This window comes from Hibiscus syriacus, unplaced genomic scaffold (assembly GCF_006381635.1).
Source record: "Hibiscus syriacus cultivar Baekdansim isolate YM2019G1 unplaced genomic scaffold, ASM638163v2 tig00110348_pilon, whole genome shotgun sequence".
Classification (NCBI taxonomy): Eukaryota; Viridiplantae; Streptophyta; class Magnoliopsida; order Malvales; family Malvaceae; genus Hibiscus; species Hibiscus syriacus.
Window position 1 is genome coordinate 2,389,935 of NW_024062699.1, and position 16,398 is coordinate 2,406,332.

Genomic DNA, 16,398 nt, shown 5'->3' on the forward strand with positions numbered 1-16,398 from the left:
TTCCCGGAAATTACCCATTACTATGTTAATGGAGTTTTTTCGAGCCTCTATTCAATAGTTGTACTATAAGAAAAGAAACCATGCATGTATTATTTCTTTAAATGTGTAACTTATCATATATTTTACTAAGTATTATTTATTTAAATTTACAGGAACATTGGAACGTCGTGTTACACCATGGACTGAAAAAAAGATAACGAAACATGTCGTGAAGTCAACGTCATAGAGAGTTGAACCATGTTCAAACACTTTGTTTGAAGTATTGGATAATAACTTAAATGGGCTTGTCGATCTAAATGCAAAGATGTGTAGTTGTATGAAATGACAAACATCTGGTTATTCGTGTGGTCATGTTATAAAAGTTGCTCTTCATCTAAACCAAGATGATTCAAGTGCATACGCTATGGATTGCTACACTACAGAAGTATATCGACAAACTTATGCCGAGATTGTCTACCCTATTCCACATCTTTCTGAGTGGGACATACCAGATGACTTACAAACACCTTTGCCACCAGTCATGGACAGCAAGCTACCTGGCCGACAAAAAAATCACGATCGTATACCGTCTAAGGGTGAAGAGAAGAGGATATCGACATGTAGTCGGTACAAGTAAAGTGGTCATACAAGGTTGACCTATGGATCACTAGTGCCATCACAATCATCTTTTCCTCTACCAAAATATGGATTATCATCAAAATTCAAAGCTCATATGGTGCCAAGAAAAAGGAAACCAAAATCGCAATCAAAATCAAAATCCCAATCACAACCGGCTTCACCTTTTGGGACTTATTAACTTAGGTGATTTTTAAATGCAAACGTTGTATTAAGTGTATTTTATGTGTGAATGCATACATTTTCAGTTAGACATTCATTAGTAACTTGAGTTTGAACATTACTATGATATGTTCAGTTGTTATCACTTATCAAATTGTTGTCTGTTATCTTTTCGAAGGTGTTTTCCTTGAATTCGCAATGCGAAAGTCAAATTCACGTTGTGATTTTTTGTTGCGATTGATGCGAATGTTAAATTCGCAACGCGAGAAAGTCAAATTCGAAACGCGAAATCGCAAACCGAAAATCGCAACGCGAATTTGACTTTTGCGTTGCAAATTTGACTTTAACGTTGCGAATTTGATTATCGCAATGTGGATTTGACTTTCGCGTTGCGAATTTGATTTTCGTTTTGCAAAAGTGTACCTTTAACAGGTCTTTTTTGCCTTCAACATAATGCAGATTGAATAAACAACAAATCAACTTTTAAAATCAATTAAACAAGCAAAAAATAATTCTTATTTACACATCAATTAAACAAATCAACTTTTACAAATCAATTAAACAAGCAAAAAATAATTCTTATTTCCTCATCAATTAAACAAATCAACTTTTACAAATCAATGTAAAATTCAATTAAACAAGCAAAAAAAGTGTACCCCAGACAGTTGTTTATGCACAAATACATCAATTTCACGCAGCTCACTTCAGGATTAACCTGCAGAAACCAAACATTTACTCAAACAACACTTTCTACACATCTAAAACCAACAAACAACAAATTATTGAATTCTAGGTACTTAACCAATCATTTTCAAACCAAAAAAGAGTATATATGTTAACAACACTAGCTCAAACTTACCAATTGTTTATGCACACTTTCAGCACGCGGATGCAGGTAGACAACTACAAGCCTACTGCACCTCTATCTCTATCTGTGAGAGGTAGAAACTGTTTACTTCATGTTGTCAAACGTTCCCAAGCATATACATATGAGAGGACCACAATCCCCTCTGGCTCCCTCCGTTTGTTGTGGCGTGGTCTCGTCTCTGATCATTGTAACTTTGAACTTTTTTGGCTTCTTGTTTCCAGAATTAGTCCAATAATCAATTGCATTCAAGTATTTCGCCAAATGAGCGCTCAATCCCTTACAAATAATATCTCTCAAATCAGACAATGATATGTAATTTAACATGCTATCATATACTATTATCTTCAGGGATGGGAGCTGAATCTCGAGAAGAAGCCAATGACGATGTTCCAAAACAGGGATAAACACCTGCAATATACCATCATAAATAATTACGCACATCAAATAAAAGACGTTCCAAAATAGGGATAAACACCTTTAAAATATTCAAAAAATAAATACTAACTTTATCGACCTCCCACCACGTAGGATAAAGTTTAGCTTTTCCATTACCCAACATATATGAAGCATCTCTCGGATCCTTCAAGTGAGCTACGTGAAAAGACGTCGGTATAATAGTCCATCGAGTATTTTTTATTTTTTTCAATTTCCTTATTATTAGAAGACGTGACACCCATGCATCAATATGTTGTTTTATAAAAAAATACATATATTAGTGAATTTATTAATAAATTTTAAAAAAAATTAATCAAAATGCAATATAAGAAGAATATAAGACTTACCACCCCTTCGAGATAGCCATTATCTTCAACCCCTAATAAAATACCCCTCCAAGACCGATAAAGAAACAAATGAATAACATCGTTGAGTTTGCATATGTCAGAATAACACCCCTTGCTCTGCTCATGTAGATAAAAATCAACTGCGGTCTTAACCCAAAGGGTATTATCCGTAATTGTGCCCGGTAGTGTTTCCCTCTCCTTCTGAGGAATAGTACATGCCGGTAACACATACGAAAGCCAACTCGCATCCATCATATCGGGCATGGGAGGGGTTTATCAATATGTCGACATATGACGCCATGTGAATCGGGCTCTTGAACGGTGAGAGGGACCTCTTGAACGATGACATGGGCCTCTTGAACGGTGGGAGGGGACTCTTGAACGATGAGAGGGGCCTCTTGAATGATGAGAGAGGCCTCTTGAACGATGACAGGTGTATCGGGCTTCTTCTTACGGAGTCTTGGCACTAGTAGGGTGAAAGGAGATGTAATGGCACGTGTACGACGTCTGATGCATGAACCCCGTCGTACAAGAAAAACCCAACATAAAATATCTACTTTATCGGTCCGCTAAAAATAAATTAATACATAAATCAGTAAATAAATAAATAAATAATGTCGAAAAAAGGTTATTTGCATTTTTAGTATAGTATTAAACAAATTTACCTCATTGCGTAGAGTATGAACCTCATTCTGTAACGATGAAACAATCTCACGTAGAGCGGCTACATCATCACGTAAAGTAGATACGTCACCACATAGCGCACCATTGTTATCGCGAAAAACATCCACCTCACCACGTAAAGACCGTACCTCATCACGTAGCGCACCATTGTCTTCACGTAAAGTACCGACCTCATGACGCAAAGCACCGACCTCATCACGTAACTCCCCTAACTCATCCCGTGGAGGTGGAGAACATGGAGATAAATGTTGTGGCCTCTTTGTCGATCGCCTATCATGAGGTGATGGTGGAGAAGAGGCTCGATTAGGTGATGGCTCCGGGTGTCGAGCTGTAGAATCGGCCCGATCAGGTGATGGCTCTCGAAGTAGGGGGTGCTCATCATCCGTCCCATCAAAAAACTGCTTACTAGCTTGCCACCAATCAGTGGAAAGCTCAACCTCTGTGGGTGTCAGCCTCTATAATGGATAGTTGGCCTCCTAACAATATAAAAGCTCAAACAAAGTTAAACGTGTACTAGTAATAACTTGTTTATATATGGTAGTATTTGTGTGTTAACTTACATCATTCATCGTCGTATACGGGAGTAACTCTTCCCAATCCAACAGGTGGATCCTCCTCCAGGTAATAGCCCTAGGAATATCATTTGAATTTTTTATTGCATATGTCCGCATGCTAGGGAAAGCTTCAAATATCCAAATCTACAAACAATATAATACACAAACATCAGTAATTATTAAATAATTAATTATAAATTTGAAAACATTATATAGAAATTCTTACTTTAAAGGCCCAAATAAAGCCTGCCAAAGTGTATTTAGAACCATCGCCCTGTAAACTTTTTCGATCCTTAAAGGCAGAAGTCAACTTCTTCCAGGTAGCTTTCCATAGATATGAACCCCACGGAAACAGGTTCCATGCATTTAGGTCCTCTACCAATAATATTAGGTCCTCAGAAATAGGTTGTCTGTCCTCTTTGCCTAAAAAGCCGGCATGCAAAAGTAATAAATGACATACTCGGACAATATCAAGATCATTCATCCGAATAAAACCATCTTTAACAAATAATCTCTTCAAGTCGTCGACGTGTAAACTCGACTTCGACTTTGCCAGCTCAGGAAAAACCCAAGATAACCATGATGGGCGGGAGATATGACTAGTGTACTGGGTTACTTCATCGTGTCCGAAGCGTAGACCAGTGATTAAGCAAAACTCCTCCCACCCAAAACAAGTATACGCCGGAGGAAAATGAAACCATATCTTTTCATCACCACGTTGTATCCTCTCGGGTAGATCGTTAGTCATGGTCTGAAGAAACAAATGTGTCAACATAGAATCTCCACCCGGATGTTGTACTTTCATCCATGGCCCGAAGCAAGTATCCTCAAACAATTTTCTTTGTAGAGTTGTAAGCGTCGACGCAATTTTAGTGGCTAGGTTTAATTTATTCCTTAAGGTCAATTGAGCCGAAAAAAAATTCTACAAAAACAATAAACATACGAAGTTAGATATACCAAAAACTACAAATTATACACTATAAACAGACATGATATTAAACAGTGAAAACAAAGCCAAATATAATTCAAACTAGCACGGTATTCACCCAAGTCATTATTCCATCATAGTTCACAAAATGCATCAGATAACATTCCAGAAGTAAACACTTATAAAACATTTAAAAGGACAACATATAGGTTTAGTGCAGATTCAAGGACAACATGAAGAGTAGTAGTTTATTCTTGAAACTTAAATTCGCAACACTGTGAAGTTAGTATTTGTCTTGTTTTTTGGTTGAAGTAATGCAATTCATTCAAGTTTCAATTTGCAGAAAAAGAGTAGTTTCTTAAACTTAAATTCACAATGCGAAAATGAAAATCGCAACGCGAAAATGAAAATCGCAACGCAAAAATGAAAATCGCAACGCAAAAATGAAAATCGCAACGCAAAAATGAAAATCGCAACGCGAAACTAAATTCGCGTTGCGATTTTCATTTTCGTGTTGCGAATTTAAGTTTCAAAAACTATTCTTCTGCAAATTGAAACTTGAATGAATTGCATTACTTCAACGAAAAGACAAATACTAACTTCACCGGGTTAAAGACTAAACAATTTAGCAGTATTGGCAGCAACCGAATGAATTTACTAAGCAATCTAAGTGAAATGGTTAATCTATATATTGAAATTACCAGTAAAATTATCATAAATATAAGAAAAATCTAATAATAATACAAAAATTTCAAAATAAAATAAGAGATTAAAAAAACTAACCCTCGATGGTAGATTTTCCATTTCTGACCGTGAATGGTTGTGAGGGTTGCTATGAGAGATGGAGATAGACGGATTTCGTTGGAGATGGGGACGGATTTCGTCAGAGATGAGGACGGATGTCGCCGTAGAGAGTGTGGAGATGTGTCTGAGTTGTGATTTAGGGTTTTAGGTTATGATTTACGATAATATTGTTTACATTTGTGTTGCGAAATTAATATTGCGAAAATAAACGTGCTTTGACTTCTGTGTTGCGAATTTGACTTCTATGTTGCGAATTTGACTTATGTGTTGCGAATTTGACTTCTGTATTGCGAATTTGACTTATGTGTTGCAATTTATAAATTCGCATTGCGAATTTGGAAACTGGGTTGCTAAATTGGAGTTCGCGTTGCGAATTTGTTGGTTATTTTCGTAAATCCAAAAAAAGTTGGTTAAAATCGTATATTATAAGGTATTTTCGGTCACTAAGGTTATTTTCTCAATTTAAAATATGATCCTTTTATTGAAAATTGGTCAATTTACTTCAAATTATTTTTTTAAACATCATATTAAACATGAATCGAATATAACAGAAATAAATTAAACATGCTAAAAACGTATCCTCATTATTTAAACAAAACGATGATTGTTAATATAACTATTAAAGCATGCTCGATTATTATTTTTATTTAAGTTTACTTTTCGTTCGAATGTCCATACTGAAACGTGCTACTCTAACAAGTTGCGCTTGTCACATCCATTCTACGATAGATGTTCTCACAAGCATACGCACATAAATACAAGGGTAAAAAAATATATGATATATATAGATGTAATATAATACTAGTCGATATTTTCACATGCGAAGAATAAACATATAAAAATTTAATTCAACATATATACATATAATAATGTATAAAGATAAAAAGGGAATTCAAACAGAACAAACATGCTATAATTCAATACAAAATACAATGGAAATGCCAATATAAAAATAAAGTAAACGCATAAATATATAATGGACTAAAATGAAGTAAGACGAAAAATAGAGTGCAAATTCAAAATGCAGGAAATTAAATAATGAAAATTAAAGACTGAAATTAAGAGAACAAAAAAATTAAAAGGGGAACATATAATAACAGGAATTAAAAGGGTAGAAATATAATATACTAAAAAATAAAAGAGCAGAATAAATAAAATTAAAAATTAAAAATTAAAATACTGAAATGTAAAAAACAAGAAAATAAGGTTAAGAAATTAATATTTTAATTTTTAACCTTAACCGTAATAATACGGATCATTCCCTGGGTGGGTTGCTGCAAGGGTGTTTAATGGTTCAAATGCAAAAAAATAAAAATTAGTGCTTAGCAATATTAAAAAATAACATAAATGTTAGTAGTATTAAAAATAAAATAAATGTTAGTAGTTAGAGATTAGTAGTATTAAAAATAAAATAAATATTAGTATTTAGCGGATAATAGTGTTAGCGTTTTAACATGGACCGTAATAACACAGATCATACCCCAGGGCGGGTCATCACAAAGTCGTTCAATGGTTCGAATGCAAAAAATAAAAATTAGTTGTTAGTAATTAGGAATTAGAAAAAGTCAGTAGGCAAAATAATAAAAGGTTCCAGATCATAATAATATGGGTCGTATCCCAGATGGGGTAACCACAAGATCAAATTGAAAAAAATACAAGTAAATCTATTAAACAAGAATTAAGTGATTAAAATGAAAACCATGAAAATCAAAGCATCAGAATCAAAACATATGAAAAGCACAAAAGCAGTGACTATTTTATAAAAACATGCTAAAGTTAGAGGACCTATACGTGATTTTACCCTAGACTTAACATCCTAAGCCCTATTAAAAACAGAAGTACAAAATAGCAAGATTAGGATCTTATTTTCGCAAATGACAAAAAACACGCAGGATTAGTGATCAAACTGCAAATACAAGGTAAAAGTAATGACTTAAACGCAATTAGCCTAAAAATCTTATATTTAGTCAATTTCCTTACCATTTACGTCATTTGGAAATGAAAACCCTAAAAAAATTGCCTCATTCTCATATTCTCTACACGGTCCCTTCCCTTTTTTTTTCAAGTGGCGGCCGTGCGCCACCAAGGCTCCAAATTTTCACCGGCCAGCATAAATCGGTGGCCATTCGACATCCCCTCCGACGCCGAACCTCTCTGGAAAAGCCCTAAAATACTAAAACCCCTATGTTTTCACTCTTGAAACCCGAAATCTATCTCGCTAAAACAAATGGACGGACTCTTAACCTTTGGATATTTTTGACTCATCTCTCTTTCTCCTCCCCGACGACCCCGATTCCGACGAGGGACTCCGGTGACCCGACCTCTCTATGGTATTTCGAGTCTAAAGGTTAGTATCTAAAAGAACTTTTTTTTGTTTTTATTTCAAACATAAAAAAGGAACCATTGTCCATTAAAAAAACATAAAATATCTCTGAAAAGTTTCTGATTTTTTTCTATGCTCAATGCTCCCCCGCCCCATTTTTACATGGGAAAGTTTGGGTTTTTTTTAAGAACCCAAAGTGTTACAAAATTAAAAAAAAAATCTAAAGCCTTTCTTGCTTGCTTTTCTTGTGTCTCGACCGAAAACGGAAGTGAACTGAAGATCGGCTCAACGATCGGCGGCGCCACTCGGGATATGAGTGTTGCTAACTGATGCGCGATCTGGGGGAGGCCATGCGGCAGCTGGAGCAAATGGTGGCTATTAGGGTTTCTTAGTTTCAAAATGTATTGGGCTTAATATTTATATATATTAAATAATTTGTATATTTGTTTATAAATAATAATAATCGGATAAAAATTTGGTGATTACAGTGAGATTTTACTTAAGCCAATTTTCTAAATCAGAGGAGAAGAAACCATTTAATAAAGAGGTAGGGATAAGAATATGCCAAACCGTTCGAGCTCACGTAGAACATGGATTATCGTTTCCTCTGCATTACCACATATCCCGCAGTGTTGATCATCCAAGATACCCCTGCGCTTTCTCTCAACATTAGTCCTCAGTCTTTGATGGAGAACCAGCCTCAATAACTGCTTAATCCGTTGGGGTCCATCAAAAGCCCAAGCGATATTCCAGGTAGTGTTACGGGCCACCGTATTGATCTTGTAAAGTTCGTTAAAAGTTGAGCGAAGAGTGCTGCCCCCGGTGTTATCCCAGCACCAAGGAGGCTTATCATCACCACACGAGTCACTGGGAGGAGGGGCTGCCACGATCTACTGGATCACTGCCTCGTCAAACACCTGTTCCAAACTATTGAAATTCCACCTGCCATCATTATCCAAGAAATCGCACACATTAGCATCGATATCAAAATTGTAAACTAATGGCAGAAGTTCAACTGAAGGTTTAGAGCCTGGAATCCAGGAGTCGATCCAAAACCGGGCTTTCCTACCATTACCGAGAGACTAACAAATATTATTACGGACAAGATCCCACACATGGCTTAGGGATCTCCAAATATACGAGCACCTAGGTTTAGTGATGCAATCAGGTATGAGATCCACCATCTTGTACTTTGCTCGGATAATTTGAGTCCAAAGGGTGTCCCATTTCATGGTTAGATTATACCCCAACTTGATAAGGAAAGCATCATTATGGTACCGAAGCTTCCTAATGTTAAGTCCACCACACATCCGCGGTTGACAGAAAATATTCCAGTCAACAAGGGCCATCTTGTTGCGGTTGTTCGACCCTCCCCTAATGAAACGGCGAGCTATTTGCTCAATCCTATAACAAATGGTCCGGGGTATTTGAATCGTCTGCATAAAATAATTCGGAATAGCTAAGAGAGTGGCCTTGGCTAGAATGATTCGACCGGCCAAGGACAATTTTGAAGCCGTCCAACTGCTCAATTTACTATTCACCTTGTCAACAATAAATTGAAAAGTATTTGAGGTAACTCTCTTGTGGAATAACAGCATGCTGAGATACTTGTGGAGACCTTGGTGTGACAAAACCCCATAGAACCACAAAGAACATTATCACCGGCCTCAGAGACATTGGTGGAGAAGAAGAGTCTGGTCTTGCTCGAGCTGATCTTGTGTCCAGAGTAAGCACTGAACTGATCAAGTAAGGTGCGAAGAAGGTTCGTTTGACTCGAGCTAGCCTCAAAGAGCCGAAGTAGGTCGTCAGCAAAGAAAAGGTAAAATAACTAGGGTAGTGGCACACCCATTTTTAAATGTCACAAATGACACCAAAATATTTATTTTGATTTCCTTTCTTATCTTTCCTTTACTTTTGTTCCTAGATGTAATTAGTGAGGGTCATATATCACGACCGAATTAAAGTATTCACTTATCTAAATTCAATTTAAAAATTATTTTTATTAGGTAAAGTAAGAATCTAATTATAAAAATAATATAAAAAATTATTATTACACTTATCCTTAAATTTATCCTTAAATATATATATATAAGAGTATATCCATAATATTATGTTGGACCGGATTTTTTTTACCACACCATTAAAAAAAAGCCCGAACCCAAGTATTCAACAACAAAAATCTGATCCAATTGAATTGAGTCGTAATCCTTCCGATCCTAGTGAAATGTCTAACCCAACTATAACTTCAATAACATGGGGTAACCGAATGTGTAGTATATATTGAGAAACTACCATAGCAGGCGACTTGAAATTTTAACAATATTGGTTTACATACCAAGAATTTGAAGATATATTTAATGAATAAACATTAACACTTGCGTTTTGAAACATGAAGTAAATAAAAGTTACCGACAATAAACAAGCTGTAGTCACAACGCTTAAAACCTTTAGCTGTTCAAAATCAGCAATGTGAATCAATTCACACACACACACAATATATATAAGCCCCAGCAACATGCAAACTTGAATTTCCATCCATGACTCAGTAACCCAGGCTCAGGCGATTCAAACCAAATTTTAAACCAGAAAGATCACCTTGAATTTCCATCCATGACTCAATAACCAGGTGCTGGATAACCAGTTGGAGGGTACTGAGCAGGAGGATATCCGGATGGCGGGTAACCTTGAGGCTGTTGATAAGGCTGTCCATATGCTGCTGGTGGATAGCCAGCTGCAACTGCTTGATCAAGGCGAGACATCTGCTGAACAGGGGGCACTGCCATTGGTTGCGGACCAAACTTGCCATCTCGTTTGTCCATTTCGATCTTATGTTGCGTCTGTAATCAAACAAATATTAAGAAATGGTTCAAAATAAGGATAACACAAATGCCAATTTGCATGTTTTGAAACTCTTCTTACCTGCATACATGCACAGACCCTGCAAAGGACAATAAAACCAAATCGTCAGTGTATTGTATGTAGGCAAAATTAGCTAGGGATAGAAAGTGCTGAATGGAACAAAATACTTTACGTGCAATAGACCATATCGGCCAAACAGTTCAGTAACTGTGCAGCATCTTGAATCTCATCACTTCCAACAATAAGTGCAACTATGGAAAATATGCAGGCAATTTGTTGCAGACAAAACATGAAACCCTAAACATCAAGTAGTAATATGCTTAATCAATGGCCAGCAAGTGCAAATGTAATTAAGATACATTAGATGGAGATAGGGATAAATTACAATAATGCAATTGTCACATTTTGTTGTTGAATGTTGAATTCATCTTGCAACAGAAATCAGGTCGAAGCCACCGAGTTTCCAAAGCAGAGGAAAACCTGGAAATGAGAACACATGCAATTGAGAATCAAACTTGCAATTGAAGCAACAAAAAAAGCCATAGAGAGCATAAAGACAAACTTCCTACCTCGGTGCAGAGGAAAACCTCAGGACATTTACGTTCTCCACACCTACCACTGCATGGCATATAACCAGCGCAACATGTATACCTACAACAAAAACAAAACGGGATGCTTAAGCCAAGATATCATCACATCGTCGACTTGTAATCAAAGAGGGATCAATTACAGCAATTACCTTGACATGTCGTTATAAAGCGCTCGTTTCCGGAGCATGTAGGATACACATGGTCCACTGCAGTAAAAGAAAAACAACAATGTATTGTTGAACAGAAATTTATGATTAGAAGTTAGATGGTTCTAAAACATCGAGGGAAGTAGAAAATTCATCAAAATATGCCCAACACTGCACATCAATTATCAGTGATGGACACATGATTTTATGCTAGGGAGTAGATGATGAACTTCTAAAATTGTAGGAGTGGCAAGCTTATAAAATTCTAGGGGCAAAAACAGTTTATCAATAGAAAATACAAAGAAAAAAAATCTAAAATATATGATAATTTGAAACCAAAGCCAGGATAAACAGGATAAAAGTCCATCCCTGTCAATTACTAAGTAAACAGGATAAAAAGAGGTGAAGGTCCAAGCCAGAGGTGTGCATTTTCAATTTCCATGGTGAAAGTGCATTACTGCCGTCATAGATCAAAGAAATCAGAATCCTAGTAGCGAGATAAGACATTGTAAGAAAGACATATTACAAACACGAAAATCAGGCAGAGTCAACTCTCCAGTCACCAACGTTTAAGCCCTAAACCATTACTAACTAAAGAAACCTTATTGCAGCTAACTAAACACAACAAAAGAAATCAAAAGAACAGAACTCAGGAGAGTCAGAATCAGATCTACAACACCAAAAATAGAAAGATTCGGAATTACTTACCACCAAAGAGCCAAGCAGCAATCTGCAAAAAATAAATTAATAAAATAATCAATCAAACGTAAAAAAAAAGAAAAAAGTGGGAAAGATGAATCACAAGGAGTGTCCTGTTGGATGGTGTGCATGAGATCGGTGTGCCAGAGATTTTGATAGCCCTGGCGGAGCTTCATCTTCTCCAAGTGTTCTTGCGACGCCATGATCGCTGAAACCCAGAAACAATACCAGAGAAAAACTATGATAGTCAAAATGGCAGGCTTTGGGTTTTGGTTTAGCTTTAGCTTTAGCTTCTGATTTATCTTAAAAACGAAGACAGGAGAAGACTGATTTGTAAGGAAATAAATTTCCAAGGAAATGGAGGATGAAAAACGCGATTTGCCTCAATTGTAACCTCCACAGCTACAGCTATTAATTAGGGTAAATTTTATCATAAGTCATTATATTATAAGTAAATTTACAACCGAGTCATTATTTTATTCATCGATAGTAATAATTATATTACTTTAGCATCAAGTATATAACAGATATGAACTTTTTATTTACAATCAACTCTATATAGTATACCCTTTATGACAAAGTATTATCATTTCATTTGATTTATGCGGGTTAAATAGTATAAAAATACTTAAATTATGCATTTTCTTACATTAATGCAATATCTAGAAAAGAAAAGTACCAAAACGGCCATTGTAATTCCTATTGAAAGAAAAATAATTGAGATTCAATTCAAAGGAATATTTCAATGTAAATATTAAATACATTGTGCTCATACGGTAACCAAAATAAGAAACCAAAGTCATTGTGGGTTTAGTAGACTTCCCAAAAAGTCTTGCGCTCATTTATTCAACCTCTATAAATGCATTTTTATGTTTTTTTATTATTTTCTCTTTCGTCTTTTTTTCTTTATATATATATATATATTAAGTTTTTTTTTAGATACCAAAATGGACCAAAACTAAAAGTTTAAATACTAAATGCATAGTTTACCCTAAAAAAAATAAAACAATAGGTAGGTCGAAGCTTTGCCACAAGAAGTTTGAATTACGATTTCGAATCGCGAAATTGCATGTATCATTCATAACAGCATACCCAACTTCACCCATGGTTATATCCGATTTCCATAGTTGTTGGTCTCTAGGATTACGTAACACCAATCCATTTTCACCAGTTAATTCGATCACCGACCCCACCGGCACAAGAACAGGGCTGCCATTCTCGAATGCGTTACAAACAAGGGTTTTAGTTTTACCAGGTATCTTATCGAAACCGAGAAAATGTCGACATTTTGATGTTGATGAAACCCAAATGCGAAATCCCGAGAAGGAGAAAGCCATGGAGAGGCGTTCTTAGTTGCAGTAAGAGATGCTCCCACTTCTACCCTTTCATTATTGGTCTGAGCAACGGCGGAGAGAGGAAGCAAAAGCAGAAACAATAAACACATAGTTGAAGTAGCAAAATCCATTGCTCTAAGATAATTTTAAATATCAATACAATGGATCGTATTTAAGAATAAAGAAAGAAGCATATATGATTATGTGAGGGGGAAGAAATAATTCAAGTCAAGGAAACAAAAGTAGTCCAGCTTGAGACTGGTGAGAAAAAATTTCAGTCACAACAAAAAAGAAATGGAAATTTAATTTTTAGAGTTATTAGTCAATTTTAGGCGAGGAAAATATTTTAGGACGTTGAAATGGGTTAAAATGATTATCTTATTAAGCTGAAAAATAACAATAATTGTGCAATATTTTAGGGCGTTGAAATGGGTTAAAATGATTATCTTATTAAGCTGAAAAATAACAATAATGTGTACATATGAGAGATTTTATTAAAAGGATAAACTAAACCATTCATCACTAAATTTTAGTTTCTCTCATATTTCACTCATTATATTTTTAATTTTTTATTTACTCACTGAACTTTTGAATTGTTCATGTTTTGGTATAAAAATAATTTAAATACAAAATTAAACCTAGATGGTGTCGATGATGACGAGAAGGAACGATGATTATTTTAAATTTAATATTATAATAAAATATTATTTTATTATTTATTTTAAATTATTTTTATATTTAATAATACATAAAAATACCATGTCATAGAATAATAATAATAAATAATTTTCAGTTACCAAAATAGGAGCAATTCAAAAGTTCAATGAGTAAATTAAAAAAATCAAAAGTATAATGAGTGAAATAAGAGAGAGCGTAAAGTTCAGTGATGAATGGTGTAGTTTACCCTTATTGAAAACGAACTTCCATTTATGTAGTTTACTCTTATTTTAATATAATTTGTTGTAATCACTTCATCTACCACTGCTTGAGCACTTTAGGTATTGATTTATGCTCTTATTCCTTATTTTATGTTTCTAAGCTTCAAAATACGGATTGAAAATTAACACTTTTAAGGACAAGGAGAAGACCAAAGTAGGACTGTAAATGAGATAAGTTTGAATATTGTTGAATTTAGCTTGACTCGACTTGGAATCTCATGAATTTAAGATTGTTAAACTCGATTTCAACTCGAAATTAAAAATTGAAGCTTTATTCAAACTAAAAAAATTAAATTCAAAATATTCTTAGCTCAAACCTGAACCTTAAGTACATGAATATCTTATACTATTTTTTAAAAAGTATAGTATAAATGTTAATATTATTAATAATTTAATTTAAAAAGTAAAAATTTAACATATTTTTTTTTCATGAGTTTTTTCAGATTATGTATCAAGTAGCTCATTAGACTCATTAAGAATTCGAGTTAAACTCGAGCTCTAATTGAATTCATTCGAATCAACTGTTCATTGAATTTTAATCCTAATCGAACTCAAGTAACTTACGATCTATCTCATCTTATTTACAATCCTAGATCAAAGAATGAACCTTTTCAAAGTTTCATTTAGTCTATTGATAGCTAAAGTAAGGTGAAAACATTTATTCTTGTGTTATGATACTAAATATTTTATGTAATGCCCCAAAAATTGAGTTAATGACTTTATTGAAAGAATTTAAAAATAGGTGGATTTATTCGATTAAATGATAAAAGATGATAATGATTAGAATTAATGGTTTAGACTAAATTGTGACAATGAATTACTAAGAAGGCATTTTGGTTACACAAAAGTCTTCCTTCTTTTCTTCCTCTTCCCCCCGTAGCAAAGCTCCTCCATAGCTCAAAGGTGAGTTTTCAATTTACTAGTTTATTTCTTCGTTTTTTTGTGGGTTATTGAAGCCTTGGGTGTAATGGAAGCTTAAGGAAGGTTTAGATGAGATCAAAACAATGAAATAAGAGAAATAAATGAGATTTTAGAAAATGGGTTTTATAATGATATGTTAATATATGAGTGTTTATTGAGGTTTATTGCTAGAATTGACTTGTCAAAGAGGTAAATGAAAGATTAGAAACATTGGATGAGTGTAAAACCAAGTTAGAAATTTTGGTGTGATTCTTAGAATCAAATGCTATTGAGGGATACTAGATGTTTTAAGTATTTAAATGAAGGAAAGTTAGTATGGTTAAGCAAAGAAGAGTTACCTAGTATTGTTAGGGGTAAATGTGAGGAAAATTGGCCAAATTTAGGTATGTCTCGGGTTGAAAACTGGAAAATCTGGGCACGGGTATTGGTAATGATAGAACAGTACCGATACTATAGGCTAAAATGTGATGAATCAGTTGCGTAGTATCGATACTGATTTAATTAGTATCGATACCGAAGGGGGAGTATCGATACTAAAGGGAAGGTATCGATACCATTTCAAATCAGAATGCAAAAATGGTATAGATATCATAGTAGGGTATCAGTACCATAGTATGGTAGTATCGATACCAGGGTAGGGGTATCGATACTGAAGAGCCAGAAATTTTAAAATAGGATGTTATTGTTGTAGAAAGGTTAATAATAAGTAGTTTTGATTTATGTTTAAGTATAATTGTTAGGAAATACTAACAATTGATATTATACATGTATTTAATGAATATGGAATAGAACGTAATCAAGCCCCCCGAGTCGAGTAAAGCAAAAGGCAAAGGCCAAGTCTTGGAAAAATCATCTTCCCTTTAAGGATATCTAAGCAAGGCGAGCCATGTGAGTACATTTAATTATGTACATACATGCTATAATAGTCATAGTTGTAGAAATTGTTGATGTATATATAAATGGTGATTACCAAATGACACTAAGTGTGCAAAAAGTTAAGAAATTCATACTAAGTGTATGAATTTTCGTATTGGGCACTTCGTGTGCAAAAAGTTAAGAAATTCATACTAAGTGTATGAATTTCTGTATTGGGCACTTCGTGTGCAAAAAGTTAATAAATTCATACTAAGTGTATGAATTTCCGTATTGGGTACTTCGTGTGCAAAAAGTTAAGAAACTCATAGTAAGCGT

The 16,398-nt window shown here is 34.6% G+C and overlaps 1 pseudogene; it reads right to left on the minus strand.

The window, feature by feature from the left end:
• Positions 1 to 10,199: 10,199 nt before the first annotated feature.
• On the minus strand, positions 10,200 to 12,217 carry LOC120120822 (annotated as a pseudogene).
• Between the last annotated feature and the right edge of the window lie 4,181 nt (positions 12,218 to 16,398).